Consider the following 18,223-nt stretch of genomic DNA (forward strand, 5'->3'; position numbering starts at 1 on the left):
GTTTTTCTTATTTTACGGATGAGAAAACTGAGGCTCAGAGAAGGTAAGGAATTCACTTACCAAAGGTCACAGAGCTGATAAGGGCGGAGTTAGGATCTGGTTCCAGGGCCCACGCTTACTGTCTTAGACATCACCTCTCACTCTGGATAATAAGTTACTTTTATCACAGTAAAATACACCCTAGCTTTTAAGAAGAAAAACTGCTCTAAAAAAAAAGACACAAACAACTCAACTTTTCTAAACCTAAAACTGGTCAAAATAAGGTCTATTAATTTTTAAAAAACATATAAACACTCAGCTGAAGCAGGTTAAATGGTGTGTTTATACATTATCATTATCACTATTATTTTAAAGATTCACAAGAATAAATGACATAATTCATGTGTAAGTACTTAGAAGGCACCACATTATATGAAGATTACAATATGAGAATGAGTAAGAAATGACCTTTTTACGTGGAATTTACCTTATCCTAGTCTTGTAAATCGGTGGGATATTTGTATAGTATTGTGAATCGTTACCTATTAGATGAATAAACATAAACTCAGACTTTGTGGCTGCTGATCTGACACTTTTCACCAACATGAAATTTTTTAAAAGAAGATTCTTTCCAAGGAACTTAATATTTTGTAGAAGATCTTTTAGTCTTGTTCCAGAAGCCAAAACCTTTGAGTTGCTATTCTGTTGAATGAAATTTAATACAAGAGTTAATCTTGCAATAGTTCCTGTAACTGTGACTTGGGAAAAGGAAGGGAGTAGAGCTTCACAGACAGCCCTCAACCACAGAGAATGTGTATGTGAGGGAGGGAGGCGGGAGACTGTGCTGAAACCGAGGTCCGGGGAGGACACCGGGGGGCAATCTCCAGCCAGACAGGGCTGCTTTCCCGAATAGGCCCGACACGTCAGGACCCAATATTGATAATTTGGTTCCATTACTAACTGATAGTTGTTGGAGAGGAAGCTGTTTCACCTTTGTATGTAAAATATTCTAGTTTTACTTTCTATTTAACTTCTGTTGGAATGAGGAGGGGCAATGGGTATCATTACACTTTAAAGCTTCCAAGGGACTTTCCAAAGCTGTCTCCTTTCTAATTCTTAAAACAAGGTAGGATATTAAGTTGTTATTCATACTTTTTTTTTTTTGACAGATAGGAAGTATGATTTAAAGAATAAATGACTCAGAGCAGCTGCTGGGACCTAGGCATCCGTAGCTGAATACCTCCCTCCTGTAACCCAGAGTTCTTTCACAAATTTGGGAGTACTTCCTCTCCTCCTTACACCCTTGGCTCAGTGGGTGCCAAAATACCATATTGAATGTAATTATAGAAAAGTGTTCATATTTTTCAGATGGCGTTTAAGAAAGATGGCTAACAAAAAGGAATACCAGAAAGCACTAAAAATGGTGTGTACCTTTTCAATTTCTCAATCTTCTACCAGTAGTGACCCAATTATTCTCTTAATCTACCAGTTAAAAAAGTCATCTTTGACTACATCCCCTCCTTGTTTTGCCCTGTATCACTGGTCCTAACTGGTGTCATGGAGAGAATATGTCAAGTATGAATGCTGTCATGGGCGTTCAGTTCAATTATTACCAATATAGTGCGTACTGTCTATGGTACTTAACATGCTTTTTTCATTTTTTGGACTGATTTTACACCAGGGCAGACATAAATAGTATTAGAACAAATGTGCCTGGCTTGGGAATTCCTTGACTCTAAGAAGAGCAGATGACAGATACTCTATGGAAATTAGGATTGATGGTATAGTTACAGATTCCCCTTCTCTGCAGAAAAACCAGTTTTGATCACTAGTTTTGACATATCTGCAATGATGGTGGAAATAAAATTAATTCTGATGTAGTTTTCCCTCACTAGTTTAGAACCAACATAATAAGAGAAATGTTGAATGTCCAATCAAGAAGCAATTCAAATGAATCCCACAAGAACAGGAAACCTAGTGGAAATCCAAATATAAGCTGTGCCCTAAAGCTGCCTCAATAATCCCTGAAGTGAAAACAATGGATTTAGAATATTGTTTGGGTTGCCCTCCAACCTGATAACTGAACAAGAAATCAGCCTATTTTCATCATTTCCAGTTTAAGAATTGATGAGGTGGAGAAAGTCCAACAGAAACTGGGCAGTGACGTTTGCTCCTTTGTCAATGACAAAATCATGTAGCAATTTCCTGCTCTGCAAAAACATCCCAATAAATCTCCTCTGTATACCATTAGGAAGAAGTTGTGTGGAACTGGGTAGACTTCAGAAGGCTGCTAACCTTGGGCGGCTGGGCTGTTATCCTGCTCTTATTGCTCAATGGAAAATTCAGTGGAATTGCTAAGTAACAGGAGACTAGGTTCCAGGCTGTAAATCTCTGAGAGATGCTTGCTGACATCCGTGGTGCTCTGCAGAGTGAGTTTACCAAGGTCATTCTTGCTGAGCTTCCTTTGAGTTGGAGGCTACAGCTTACTGTCAGGCCCAGAGCCAGGCTCTTAATCATCAAGGAAACAAGAAGGTGAGGGGTGGGGAGGCCATGAACGATACCTTTAGACCTGGTCCCAGTGTCAAAGGGAGCCTGGGAAGAAGCCCAGTATAGGATGGCAGCCCCTTGGGAGACTTCCCACCATAGCTCAGTCCTCCGGGGGCTTTCCACCACTCACTGAATCAAGTATAAACTTCTGGCCACTGTCTTCAAAGTCTCCTCATTATGCTTTAAACATCTGGGCATATCTCGTAATCATTCTTGGATTTAACCACAGTGATCTTCCCATATCTTCATTTGGCTTTCTCCCTTCTCCCTTCTAAAGCTTAGTCATCCATTCATGAATGACTGCGTTCCCTTCCTTTGAATTTGTTGTGGGTGACAAAAATGCCAAAGGGCAGGAGAGACTAGCAGGATCAAAGGCATATTTTGAAGCCCTTTGGAGGCAGCAGTAGGAGAGGGGATGGGAGTCTAACCAAGGTAAGGAATCCAGCCAAGAGGAAGATTGGACTCACTCTACTTGGGGAGGCAGGAAGGTGTCTTAGAACAGCTGCAGAGTTGCAATGGGAAGATTAGGGACTCTGGATCCCTGGAGCCCTACATTTAAGGTTTATAAATACTAACATGTTATTTCATTCTTTCCTCACTGAAGTGTCATGGGATGGACAAAACAGGCATTATCGTTCCCATTTTTGAGGTGATAAACTCAGATTCTTATGATTATAAGACCTCGGCCAGTAAGTCTGAACCTGTCTTATAATCATCAATTATATCTATTTTATGCCAGGGGTTAGCAATTTCTTTTGTAAAGGCCCAGTTTAAAAATATTTTAGGCTTTGTGGGCCACATGGTCTCTGTCACAACCACTCACCTCTGCCGTTGCAGTATGGAAGCATCCATAGACAATACACAAAATAATGGGCGTGCTTGTGTTCCAGCCAAGCCTTATTAACAAAAATAGGCAGCAGGTCAGATTTGACCCATGGGCTGTAGTTTGCAGATCCCTGTCTTATGCCATAAAGCTCTAATTGACCATATGTCAAGAGTAAGGATTCATAGACTATTAAATACTTTTGTTAAGTTTGAATTCTCAAAATGTAGATAGTAAGTAATAGAGTGTAAAGGAATACAACTTAACCTCATGATTCAGATAACAAGGAAAGAACACAGGGAAGCTGGTCAATGTGCAGGTTACTTAATGGTGAGGTAACAGGTACTCAGGAGATACCCACCGCAGATAAGGGAAGTGGATGATGCTGATGAGTTGGTTTTCCAGGTGCCTCTGCAGCGTGCGTGCCCTGGGAACCTCATGGACCTTTTCTCAGCTCACTACCTTACTGGAGACTTGGTCATGCCTTCTGTAAGCCCTGCATTTTCTACTCTGAGCACTTCTCCCAGAAGCTGTCATCCCCCTTCTGATATGACAAATATGCTGGAACTTGCTGCCTGGAAAGAAAATGCAGGCTCTTCTCTGAGGTCAAGACCAGAAGCCTTGATGGGGAGAGGAGATGGGAGACTTGATAGAAAAAGGTCTTTGCCTTTTTCTACCGACTTCTGGCTCTAGTTGAATGACCTTATTATTTGGTGACACTTTTCCTGCTCACCTGACTGGCTAGATCTGCCACTAAGGTTAGGAGGGAACATAGGAGAAACTCTCAGACTAAAACCCACTCTTTTACATTGTAAATTTCTATTTATACTCAGAAAAATGGACTTGTTATCTGAGGCACCATGAGTCTCGAATTCCTTCCATTGCCTTCAGTGTATATTTCCACTCACATCTCATCCCTGTGGCTCCCTGCTGTTTCTGTCACCTTATCCCTTCCTCTCCACCTATCCAACCCCTATCCCTCTTTAAGGCCCAACTCATGGCAGATTTGCTGCCTGCTTCATGCAGCTTTCTCCATTTAGTCCTATACTGTCTGTACTATTCCTTTAGCATTTTATTTTAAGCTTCTTTGTGATCATGCATGTTAATTAATTTTTCATATGAATCTTGTTCTGTAATGAAAATTGAGCTACTTGGCGGCATTGGCTGGGTTTTGTCTCTATCTTCCAGCACAGTGCTAGGCTCATACTACAAACTCAGCAAACACCTGTCGGGTGGGATAAACCCACAGCTATGATCTTTCAATGGGCCTCTAACATGGAGGGTCTCTTCTCCCAGTTTCTTACAGCCTCTTGAGTGTTAAAGCTCTTATTTGGCTAGTTCTTTTGAGTTGCCATTGTTCCCTTCTCTCTCAGAACCTGACATAAGTTCCCTCAGGGGTAGGTTGGAAGGCATGAGTGACAGCACATGAGAAATGATCACTTTCCATTGACCCTCACCTTGTCCAAGTGTAGTTAGTGCTCTGTGAAATCCATGAGAGCAGAGACTGTGTCTCGCCGTTGGGCCATTTCTCACCATTATAATTCCTCCTGTTAGCAAGTGCCTGGCATATGGTAGATGCTTAATAATTATTGGTGGCATGAATAATTACTGGTTAAATGAAAGAATGAATGAGCAAATATTACCTTGATCTGGTTCTGGGTGACTTGCTTGCCCTGTGGGAAGGGGGCTGGTTTTTGAGAAGTGAGGAGGGAGCCTTAGCTGTTTCTCCTTAGCAGAGCATCTCAGCCCCTTGGCATTTTTGCTCTTATATGAGGTTCATCAGACCACATGCAAGTAGGATGTTTGATGGGCAGTCCCAACCTAGCAGATCGCTATGGACCAGATCAGCATTGTTCTCCCAGCAGGTAATGAACAGAGATCCAACAACTAAAGTTACTTTCCGAGTTTACACCTTCCTAACATAATCCACTCGAGCTTGCTTCATAGTTCACAGACATGTTCCAACCTTTAGCCACTAGCTGTTTGGAAACTCCTCCACAAGGTGGGGGGGTCACACACGCAGTAAGTGCTCAGTGGTGACCTTTTGCTGTTTGGTTATTAAGCAAAACCTGATTTAAGGGCCCAAATGATATATCAGTAGCCATTTAAATAATGATAAAATATTTCCTTTTCCTGAATAACACTTTAATATAAGTATTTTCCTCTTTGGGGCATTATGTAATAATGCACTAAAGAAAAGGGGTGGCTGTATTGATTGAATTGGCTTTTATGAATACTTACCACAAGGTGGCGGCATAGCAGCCTGTACGTGCTTATTAGGGTCACGGGTACCTTTTACATTGCTTAGTGAAAGGAGATTTTTCCCCACCAAGCTTCCAAAATCTAAAATCATATCCATATGACCTAGTTTATAGTTAGGTAGAGTTTGTAATTAAACACATATCCACATAAGTCCAAGTACTCACACAATATTCTCACATACAGTTAATCATGTGTGAATCATATGTATTAATAATAATGCAATTTCTTGGGTTAGTAGGCAAAATCAATTAAAAAACTTGTTAATGATACTTTTAAGGCAGTATACCTAGAGTAATCCATTTCAGGGGCAGTATTTTTATTGCAGACAATATGCCTCAGTGGTTCTCGATTGGGAGAGGGATGGTCTCTACAGAAGGAAGGTCTGTATGAGGCTGGGGGAGAGAGAGGTGCATCAGGAAGTTGTCATCATCTTTTGGCTACACACATTTACTGAGCACAAATTGTCCATTATTTCATTGTCTGTAAGGCTGGTCCTTGCCATTTAAGAGCTTAAGATCCAATGTTATAAACAACAGAGAAAAAAACCCAGCAGACATGTGAAAAGACAAGTACCATGGCCATTATTTGAGGAGAAGGAGGGAAGCGAACAAGGAAGAAACACGGATGCTTTATGTTTTTCCAGAGGACAAGAGAGGACAGCAGAAATAAACATAGTAGAAACAAACAGTATGGAACGGCCAAAAGAGCACGGGAATAATAAGAAGGAGACCCAGTCTTGTCTTGGCTCTGCCCCTCACCATTCTTGGCCACTTCAGTTTCCTCATGTGCAGAAGGAAGCATCTGGGCTTGGGTCTTGGAAGCATTACAGGAATATGTTTTGTCAACAGTTGATATTAGTGAGTACTCTTCAAAGAGGATTTATGCTGAAATAAGTTTGAGGAGAGAAATTATTATATTGCATCTCATCCTCTCCCCCACCCCCTCAGAGAGTTACATGTGTGTTAGCATATTAAAGGTCTGGAGTGAGGAACCTGGCTTAGCTTTGTGGAACCTGTCATTTCAAAGTTAATTTAACCATTGAACACAATTCGTCCCTTCACTTCACCCAAGAAACAGCAATTAACATTGCATAGAATATCAATGATCTTTGGTAGATAGTCTGGGAACCACTGAATTAAGAAATCTTTAAAGCCTGTCCAGCTCTAGAATCTGGATCAGAAGCTCCAGGAGGGCAGGGAACCAAGCCCAACATATTTACTCCTTAGCCTTAATGCTTGGCATAGTGACCAATAATATTTGCAAAATCAATGAATGAACTATGGCAATATAGATTTTTCCCCTCCCTCTCCTTCTAGGAAGCATGGGCTATGATCATTGCCCTTCTGAAGTAATGTGTATATCAAATTAGAGCAACTTCAGCTAGGGAAAGGAGACAAAGACTTTTTTTTAAGCCTAAAAACACGAGGGAATTATGCTGCGTCTTTCTTGGCGATGTAAAAGTGTAATTGTTTTGAAGATATTTGACCCTAATGGGATTGGTTTTCCATTTCTTCCTCTGTTTTCTTCAGTGGTAGTCTTATCTAGATTCATCTAGAAGAAAATTAAATCAGATGAAAGGAAATGACTGACAACCCTATTTGGAAGATCAAAGTGAAGAAAGGATTCCCAGGATAGGGGGAGAATTTTAAGAGATCCAGAGGCTCCTGGTAGTGGAGGATAAAGAAAGAGAAATTCTGTAGAAGGGGGAAGCTCCCTGAAGGATGGGAACATGGTGACCAAGCGGGTGGCCACCCAAATTAAAGAAGTTTGAGAAGCTGGTAGAATGAGCTGAATAAGATAGAAGAACTGTTCCACATACCAGTAAAACTCTCTATGGGTTACAGTGGGTATCTTGAGTCAGAAGTAAAGAACACATAGGTGTATTCTACCTGATTCTGTATATGTGCATGTTCAATTAAAAGTTAAACATTTCTCAGGGACTAGACCATTATGCTATTAAAGGGATAATAAAGGGAAGGACAAAGTGCTAAAAAGCAAACTCTCCCAAAAGGAAAATTACTATAGAGTGAGATTTCAGGCTGTACCCAACTAACGATATCTTCTGCCTTCTATATACTCCTTTGGTTAAGACAAACTCTAGAAAGTGCCTGTTAAAATACCGTATGTGCCCAGAGGAGAAATAACACATCGATCCATTAGTGATCATATTCACATTGTAGAGAACAGAGTCCTAGGAGACAAAGCACAGGGCAGGTAAATTTTGTTGGGGGAAGGGAAGCTGTAAGTAAGGGCAATGCTGCAGGATTGTACTGCGGTGGTCCTGGGAGTCAGGAGTCAAGGTGTCAAAGGTTGGAGGGACTCCAAAAATAAGATGTGGGAGACATCAAAAGTATGTTTCATCTACTTTTACAATTTTGTTCAGAGCAGACATAAAAAGAGACAATGTCAGGTAGAAAACAAGAGGTCTTAGAAGACAGCTCAGGCCTCCCCATTTCTGCTTTATATCAACTCTCCTGATCTTATTAAGTAACTTATCTCTAATAATAAAGTATCAATGTTTATAATTATTTACACATATTTGTATAATATTTATATTAATTATCTGTATATATTTGTAATTATTTTTTAAAGTAAATTAAATCACATTCAAGGTTTAAGCTTATTCTTATAGTCCTTCATTCTTCCTCATTTATATTCCACCATGATTTCTTAATAAGGAGAAAAAGGAACAGGGTAGCAGTTGGCACTCTGGAATTGCATATAACAAAGGCTTTAGTGATATGGGTGCCATTTTTAAAGCAACACATGTGGGTAAGAGTATTAACAAAATTTCCCACCTATACTTAGATATAATTCAGTTTTATGGGCTTATTTTACATGGTTTGTGCTATTTTCCTTAAGTTTCTTCCAGTTAGGAAAGTAAATATATTCAAAAGAAAAAAACCAACCAAACATGAATATAATGCTTGGTATGTGGTGATTCATATTAAAGAAAGATAAACTAACAGGTTTCAAGGCACAGACAGAATATTAAACAAGTATATATTATAATGTCAAGGTGAATTGTTAATTCTGATCCAGTAGGAAATCTCTCTTCATTTTATTGATTTATTGTTTATTTTATTTATTAACTTCTTATTACAGTTTACTTTTAGTCAAAAAACTATTAGTCTGAATGGAAGGACATGATTTATATTAGTGTCCTTTGTTACTCTGAAGAGTTAAATGTTATGTCAACTTTTCAACATTCCAAGTAGGAAGAAATTCAGGCATAAAATTAATTCTCCTTAAGGAGAACTAATAGCTTCTTCAGGTTCCAATGTCACCCTCCTCCTTAGCAAAACAACCAAAAAGCCAGAAGTACCCATATGTTGGCTTGTTGAAATGTTCCAGTTATGTTTTTGGCTTTTCGGGTGATGGATAGGTACCATTTTATGCAAAGCAGTGTTGCTCAGCTTGGAAGTTTCAGGTTCCAATAGAAGCCCGCATGAGATTTTATGTGATTTAGACAGATAAGAACCTTGTGCAAGCTGTGTAAGAGAACACAAGGTGGGGACAGGACCCACTGTATATGTGTGGTGACAGAAAATGGTCCCCAAAGATGCCCTTGTCCTAATCCCCAGACCTGTGAAAATGTTACCGTATGTGGGAAAAGGGACTTTGCAAATGTGATTAAATTAAGGATCTAGAGCTGGGGAGATTATCCTGGTGGGCCTCATGTAGTCATGAGGGTCCTTATAAATGGGAGACAAAGGATCAAAGTCAGGAAAAAGGAAGGTGATGAGGGAAGCAGAGGTTGGAGTGATGCACGTGACCATGGAAGAAGAGGCTGCTAGGAAAGAATATGGTGCCCCCCCCCTCTTCCAGTCCTGGGGTGGGAAAAGGCAGGAAATGACTCTCTCCTGGGACCTCTGGAAGGAATGTAGCCTTGAGGACACCTTGCTTTTAGCAGAGTGAGAACTGTTTCAGGCTTTTCTGACTCCCAGATCTGTGAGATGATAAACCTGTATTGTTTTAAGCTACTAAGATTATGGTAATTTGTTACAGCTGCTATAGGAAATGGAACCCCATGTGACCCAAAGCTCTTTTTTTTTCCTTCGGAGAAAACTCTTGAGAAGGAACATGGTGAAGGAGAAAGAGAAGTTGGAGTTCAACAGATAATTGTCCAAACCCTGATTTTGCCACTTCCTGTGTGATCTCAAATAAGTTATTTAACTTGTGACCCCCAAGTTTTTCCACCAGGAAAAGGGGTTGTAATGGGAGTTAAATATAATACGTAAAAAGCCAAGAGTAATAGCCTGGCAATTACCTTCAACATAGATCTCCAAGAAATGTCCCCCGACTCTCCACCAGATCACTGAGGATCTGTTGCACAAAAAGGGTCCACTTGGCAATTTCCACTCTGTGTTAGGCGCCCTCCAGAGCCCTGGGAAGTTACTGACCCTGGCTTCTCAGGGTGAGTCAAGGCAAAAAGGCTGTTTGGAGGTTGTGTCCAGACCCAAAAGCTCAGAGGAGCTGGGGTGAGGGTCTGGCATTCTCTTGTGAATTTCTGACCTTTCCTGCCTCACTCATCTATCTGCGACCCAGGGACAGCACTATCTTACCCCCAGCGGCACTGCTGATTCACAAAGAGGTGAAAAGCCCAGGTGTTTGTGGATGGGCCATGACTGCCCTCACCTGCAGCTACCTGGGCTTGTGGGCTCCGTGGCTCAGGCAGCGCAAGCCGTTCGTTGCGTGCTTGTGGTCCAGGCTGCCTGGCACGTTCAGTGTTAGCTAACTTGGGGCCCACATTTCCAGGTGGGGGCTCAGGTGCTCTGGAGAACGTGAACTGCTTTATGACGCCAATTTCATTAGAGACCATGAAGCGATCCCAGGAAGGCAATATTTGGTTGGAAGAAAAACAAATTTGAAAGGGTCGCATGAAAGAAATGAAGGTGGTTTCTTTCCTCATATGTGAAATGTCACAATACAAGGTGAGACAAAAGAAGGACAAATCTTTCTGCTAAACGTCTTCAAGAGATGCTTTAAAGTTTGTGCCTTTCTGGTATGTGGAACTTGAAGACAATTGGTCTCAGTCTACATTGTTTTCTCTAATCTTAAAAAAAATTTTTGTCATTTTTAATTGATACAAAGAACACAAGTCAGTGCCTTTATCAAACCCACAACAAAGTTAATTTGACCTGTATTTAATAATCTGCATGATTGTGATTGTTCCACATGATAATTAGGCATAAATGGTGAGCAGTTCATATAAATTCCTGTAATGCTTATTACTTGTATACTACCAAAGCATATTTTTACAACATTTTTTTTTTGCTTTTAATTCCTTAGCTTGGAGTGGCCTGTAAAGTACCATCGTTGCAGTTTAAATTTCGTCAAGCACAGTGTATATGTTCTGGTCCTCCAAGAGGCAGGTGCCAAGGTGGAATTAGGCACGTTAGAGATTTACTGGGGGAAATGACTGTGAAGGGTAAAGGGGCAGGGGCAGGGGCAGGCCGGGGGAGCCTTCAGACTGAGATGCAGCCTGATGCCTGTGGAGCACAGGGGGCAAGACAGGAGATTGGGTGGGAAGAATCCCTGACTGCACAGCAGTTTCAAGAAAGGTTTGGCCAGGCTGGTAGGGGTGGGGGTGGGCTTGTGGACCCCAAGGCACCTGTTAGAGGAGTCCCGACTTTCACAGGAACAGGACTGCCCTAGTTTCCCACTTTTTGGTCATTGGCTGGGAGCAGCCTGCTGGAAGCATGGCCTAGGCTTGACCACGGTGGTAGAGCCAGCTGGGCCATCAGTTGGCTATGCAGCCTGTAGCAGGAGAGCTGAGCCAGGCGTTTTCGTGGTCTTACCATACAATACACACTTACGTATATTAAAATGCACAGATGTGTGTGTTACCTGCAGTCAGTCCCCTATTCCCACACCCCTTGCCAGTTTCTCACATCTGAGATGCTTTCAGTCACCCGTCAGTGTTTTCCCACCAGAAGTGGTCCTGGGCTGTGGATTCTACTTCTTTCTGTCTCCAGGGAAAAAGCAAGGCCCTGAGGTGCTGGTTCTGTAAGGATTTCCAGGACAAGGTCATGGTTTTCCTATGTGAGAAAAGGGAAGAAGGGTTGAGAGAACACACTGAATTCTTGGCCTTTGGGAGTCTTGGATTAGAGGGAGGGATTTGGTAGACTCAGAATCTGTGTTGGGAGTGAGAGCTGTGGTTGGAAGAGGCAGATGGAGCATTTGCCAGAACCAGGCCACCAACAGTCACAGAGGGTGGGCTTGTCACTCTGGAGGGAATATGGGGAAACTGGGAGGGGGATGTCAGGTCCGTCTGTCCTGATCCCTGCCAGGCACCCTTACACCACCAGACCATGTTCCCCTGAAGGCAGCCTGTTTCACCAGCCTGTCACCAAATAACTCCTCAGCTGCCATCTGATGCCTAAAATTCCTTTAGCTCCTATAAAGTTTTTTATTCCATAATTTAAAAAGTTTTAAAGCAATCCTCCAGTTTACTACGCTACAGTCAATTGCCTTGTAGCTAGCTGTGTCTGTCCCTCTTTAGTCTAGGAGTTATTCTGGTGCAGAGACTGTGTTATTTCCTCATTCAGTTTCTAGCACCTACAAAATGCATGGTAAAATTTCTCAATAAATTTCTGGTGAATTGAATGGAATTGAATAGATGCAGATACTTCTGGAAGAAGTACCATAGCAACCAAGATGGAATCACATCAAAGCAGATAAATAATTGGGAGTGCAACACTTTGAATTCAAGTCTCAACTACAGGACACTATACCTATAAGACTGTAAATGAACGTTTTATCCTTTCTGCATTTTAATTTCCTTCTTACAAAATCAGGCCAAAGCACCTTTCCCTAATAAACTCAGTATTCCTGTGTGTATCCAATGATAAAGAAAGGACTTTGAAATGCAAAAATGGTGAATGAAGTTATATTATTTTTTCTTATTTTGGAGGGTACTTAGGATTTAGTTTAAAGGTAGCCAGTGCTTGGAGCCAGGAGAGAGGGGTTTTAAGAATACTCAAATCTGCCTGGGCATGGAGGTATTTTTAGGCCATGCAGCACTGTAATTGTCAGTTGCAGGAAATTCTAGATTTAAAAAAATAACTGTAACTTTATTACACAAAACATGAAGTAATCCATGGCTCACATCTAAATAGGCAATTCCCCTGGTAGCTTTTATGCTTTCTATAAACAGGAATAAATGCTATTGACTCAATATACTTGCTTTAATAATAAATCCTATGAACAACATGGCTACCCTTTTATTGTTGGAGAATGGTGTTTGACTGAGTAACCTACTGTTGTTTAGCTCTTTATGATTCACCAAATGTTTTAATGTACATTACCATTTTGATTCACCATAATTACTCTGAAAAAGGAAAATAATAGTTTTCATGACATGTCCCCACTTAGTAGTTCAGAGCTGTTAAAGGAATTTTACAAGAAAAAATCGGATGGTGGTTAAAAGCTTGAGGTCAGATAGACCTGGTTGAATCCAGGGTTTTGCAATGTGCTAGCTGTGTGACCTTGGAAAGTAAATAACTTATCTCAGGCCCAGTTTCCTGTTCTGCAAAATGGAGGCTTAACTATAAGTCAAGTATTTTCTAGGTAAATGCAATAGCTCCCAATTTGAATTTCAAAGAGGGGATGAACCCCAAGGATTTTCCCCAAGTAGTAGTGCTGACATTAGATTAGCTGACGGGAGGCATGTGAAGTTCTTAGCACAGAGACTGTCACCTACTAAGCATTCAATAAATATTCAATATTAGCTCTACAAATAGTTTACAAAGTGTTTTCACATACTTCACTCACTCCTCCCAATAACCTCACAAAGCTTCTCTTTACAAATGAAGAAACTAACACTCAGGGAGCTTATCATTTGCTCTGGTTACATACCAGTCAAGTGTCAGAGCCAGATTTTACACCCGGCTTGGAGAGTCCTCTAGCTGTGACCACTGCCTGTCCCAGTCAGGGAAACTCATCACCAGCTGTGGTTATTAATAAAAAATTGGTGGTGGGGACGGGGGAGGGGTATCCGGCAGCATGGACAACCTATGGAAGAGTGAGAGGATCCTTGGCCAAAGCATGAGTAAATCAAATGGACGAGACTAAAGTTTTTGTTTTCTCTTTTCTGTAGCGTCAGTGAGCAGATCTATGACCTGAGAGTATTTCTAAGACCTTTATAAATTCCTAGCAACCCTGGTATTTTATCGTTTATAGCACAGATAAGAATTCAGAGAATATGAATCCTGTTGGTTAGTTGATATTTTGAGTAGCATTTAATTGCACTTATTTTCTGTCATAGAAGTTATATTATTACTAAAAATTTGAAAAGGGATACAGGACCTCTAAGATAGGTAGTAATATGTGATTTTCTTTTCTAGACACAATCTCTATTATCATCTCGATGCCTTTGAACGTTCTTTTTCCTTTTTTACTGTGTGCAAGTCTATCATGGTTTGACAGCTTTACACTTTTTGGAGGTGTTTTTCTATAGCCGTGACAGGAAGATTATCTTTGTTGGCTTGGGAGGAGTTTTGAGGGTCAAGTTATACTGATATGAGCAAATATACAGGGCAAGTTAATTCAGGTGTGGGAGGCTCATAGCACAATCAGAACACGGGCGAAGGAGGCTTCTATGTGGAGAGGAGCAGTGGAAAGGGCTCCCCTGAGTGCAGCTCAGGATCGCTGGAAAGATAGGTCACCCTCAATCCACATGGGGTGATAACATGGTGAGACAAGAAACCACAAGCACTGACTACAAAGTAAGATTGGGTAGGTGAAGTGAAGAGAAAGAATATGAGAACAAAGAAATTGTAGAATGTACTGTGGTTCTCTAAAGAGAAAAGGATGTGAGATAATCCTTTAGGTCGAGGAAAGCCATAGAAGATAGTCAGGTAAGACCTATTGTTAGAGAGGAAAAGAAGGTATGTGTGGTCATTCGCTTGCTGCCCCACTCACCTCATTCACTCATTCATTCACTCATTCCTTCATCTGCCCAGAAAGAATGTTTAAATACCTGCTGCAGACCCAGCATGTCCCCAGGTGCTTCTTTTTGGGAGGAAATGATGACATAGTCCCCACCTGTATGGGAGGCATTACAAACCCACTCAGTGACTGGAGAGCACGTAGACAACAACCTGTGTATGTATTCAGAAAAAACTGGTGTCCTCTGTGCTTAGGAGCCGTGAACTCAAAGGAAGGATGACATTGAGGGGAAGGTAAGCTTCAAATATGTTTACAATTTGCCTAAGGTGTCTGTGTGTGGAACTCTCGTAAATTTAATGCTCAGGAAAACACCTGGTCCACAGCCCTGGGAACAGAGTCTCATGTTAGCAACCTTCAGTGATGCCTGCATGAAAGGGTCGATTGGGTTGTGCCTTTGCCTGGACTCAGTGGTGACTTGTGACTGAACATATCCTATGCATAGACAGTTCTGGCAAACCTAACTTCAGCAAAGGAAGAACCCTCATTCCTTGCTGAAAAGGCCTGCTCACTGTGACTTAATGAATGTAATGCTAGCAGGAGGCCAGAAAGTTCTGAGGGCCATAGGGAGCTCCTCATGTTTGACTTCAGCAGCAGAGGCGGTTACCTGTATTTCGTTGGTAAGGTCCTTTATCAACATTAGGTTATGGTGTGGCAGAGACGTCAATAGGCGCAGAATTGTGCATTGTTCAATTCCATAAACACCTAAGGGATTGAATAGGGGCCAAATAGAAGAGCTTCCAGGTGTCTTTTCCTCTCCAAATGACTTCTTCTGTGCCCAGTAACTGAATACTTCAGTTGACATCATGCCAATGTTTAACTGTTAGTCATATATTTTCTGGATAAGTGACACGAGCTCCCCCTTTGAATTTCAAAGATGGAAGGGGATCTCGGATTCAGGATGAGGCCCTGAGGACCTTCATAAGTAGTGCTGACAGGGCTCTGGGTGGGTGAAGGATATCCTTGATATTAGGAACTGAGCAGCCTAGCCCCGCAAGGGTGCGCACACTCTACCGAATCTTATGAGGCCATTTGGTAACAATATATTTTGTTATGTTTTTAAGATGTCTTCTTGGGTGGCTAGAATATTAACCATCAGCCTGGGACTGGGTAGATGAAACACTCCATGGCTTTCATAGTAAAACAGAAATTGAAGTCAAACAGGATCTATTTCCTGTAGTCCTAGTCTCTCCACCTGTCTCCTACGTACCTATTTCCATGGTACTCATGGCCACTAGTCCTACTTACATCACGTCTTAAAGGCCAGTAAGATTTGAAGGTTTGTGCCAGGAGTTATGTTAGATTTGGATCGTATTACAAGTAAGGCCACGCTCTCTGTGTCTGCAATGCTCTTTTCAGAATTTGGGGGAAGAAAGGAACAATACTGCTATGAAGATTATCCAGTTCCCTTCCCGACTCACCTGCAAGTCCCTATGTAGTGGCCAAATGATTTACAAGTGAGCTATGAAGAGAACGGCCCTGTTAGAGGTTTTAAAGTATGTAAAAGGATATTTTGCAAGAGCAGCAGAACAGAAATAAGTTCAAAAGGACAGAGGAAACATGCTCCAAATCTGTGGCAAACAGGATTTCACTGAAATTTACAGGATTCCTTGGATATGTCTTTGATTCATGCACTGATTTCCCAACACTTTGAAACTATTTCAAGTAGTGTTTAAAGAAACAAAAACTTTTCTCTGTAATGAAAAATAAGTTATTCTACTTTTATAGACAAACTGAAAAATGACTATTGCTTAAGTTTGTTTTCTTAAGCTGAGTGCTCTTTTTTTTTTAATTAGGGGGAATGGTTAAAAGAAACTACATCTTTTTCTCTTTCTCTCTCTGCCCCCCCACCCCCATTTTAACTGAAAATGAAAAACACACTTTGTGATTTAGCCAAAGGAAGTTAAGGATGAGTCTTTGGGGAGAGGAAGACTGCAACCGGTTATCATGTTAATCTTCCATTATAGGAGTCGGGCTCAGAGCCAGATTTGCTGCTTATACCAAAGAACAGAATGTGAATGGTTAAAAAAATCCCCCCAGTCTTCAGATCTGGTGCCTATAGGTCAGCTTAATATAGCATCCTCGTCCTGCACACGTACTAAATACCTAAAGTGACTGGAGATGAAAGTCAGATTATTAAACATGAAATGCCTCCTCCTTCTTTCCCTGTCAGTAAATGTCTCTGTGCAGTTAATCATGACCACAAGCCACTTCAAAATTGTACTTCTATGTCAATGTTTCTGGACAGTTCTCTCCTCTTGGTCTCTGCCTTGATTTTCCCATCTGTTAATGGGAGCAAAATAAAAGGCCCTGAAGGGAGTGTTAAGAATACAATGTAATGGTGATTTTAGTGTGGCATGGAAATCGGGATGTAGGTTAAGGTGGGGGGAGAGGTGCTTCCCATTTTCCATTTGATTCTAGGCTTAGTTATTTGTTTTACTGTCTTTGAAATTCCTCTTTTCATCAGACCTCAGTTTCTGTATTTGAGTTGAATTCAGTGATTTAGCTTAGTGATGATAATATGTGTACCTTATTTTATTGTTGACTTACCCTACCATGAAAGGAATGATTTTAAAAAATAGAATGGGGGCTTCTTAGGTGGCGCAGTGGTTAAGAATCTGCCTGCCAATGCAGGGGACATGGGTTTGATCTCTGCTCCAGGAAGATCCCACATGCCACGGAGCAACTAAGCCCATGCGCCACAGCTATTGAGCCTGCACTTTAGAGCCCGTGAACCACAACGGTTGAGCCCATGTGCTGCAACTACTGAAGCCCATGCACCTAGAGCCCATGCTCTGCAACAAGAGAAGCCACAGCAATGAGGAGCCCGTGCACCGCATCGAAGAGTAGCCCCCACTCACCGCAACTAAAAGAAAGCCTGCGCACAGCAAAAAAGACCCAACACAGCCAATAAAATAAATAAATAAATAAATTTATTAAAAAAAAAATAGAGTGGATGGGGGACACCAGGAGAGGGTGTGGCATCCATTCTGTCTCTCCCAGTAGCCTGCTGTGAGTCTTTCAGTAGGTCCCTCGATGGCTCCAAGCCAATGTCTTCAAATATGACATGATAAGGTTGTTGCAAATGACCTCTAAGGTCCCTGAAAGATGAAAATGAATTGGCATTATTCTGTCTTCCAGCTTTTGGTTCACCATAGCTTCACTTTTTGATTCACTCAGTAGTTATTTACTAAAAGTCTACTATGTGTCAGGCCTGTTCTACTTGGTGGGGATTCAGGAGTGAACACTAATGACAAAATTCCTCTTTCAGAGAGCTCATAGTCTACAGTCTACAGACAGACAATGAACATATGAACATGTTTTGTCAGTGGTAAGAGATGTTATGAGAAAAAATAGAGCACGACATGTGAATAGAGACTGGTAGTGGTGGGGGCAGTAGAGTTCTTTCATACAGGGTGGTCAGGGAAGTTCTCTTTTATGAGGTGAAATTTGGACATGATCCTTAAGAAAGCGAGAGAGCATGGCTGGCAGAAATCTGGAGGAAGGACGATCTAGATGGAAAGAATAGCAAATGCAAAAGCCCTAAGGTGGGAATATGTTTTATTTGTTCAAGGGTGAGCAAAGATGCCAATGGTTGGGTCAGAGTGAGTAAAGAGAAGAGTGATGGAAGATGAGCTTGGGGAAGAAAGTGGGTCAGGGCAG

The sequence above is a fragment of the Hippopotamus amphibius genome, chromosome 11 (genome assembly GCF_030028045.1).
Source record: "Hippopotamus amphibius kiboko isolate mHipAmp2 chromosome 11, mHipAmp2.hap2, whole genome shotgun sequence".
Lineage (NCBI taxonomy): Eukaryota > Metazoa > Chordata > Mammalia > Artiodactyla > Hippopotamidae > Hippopotamus > Hippopotamus amphibius.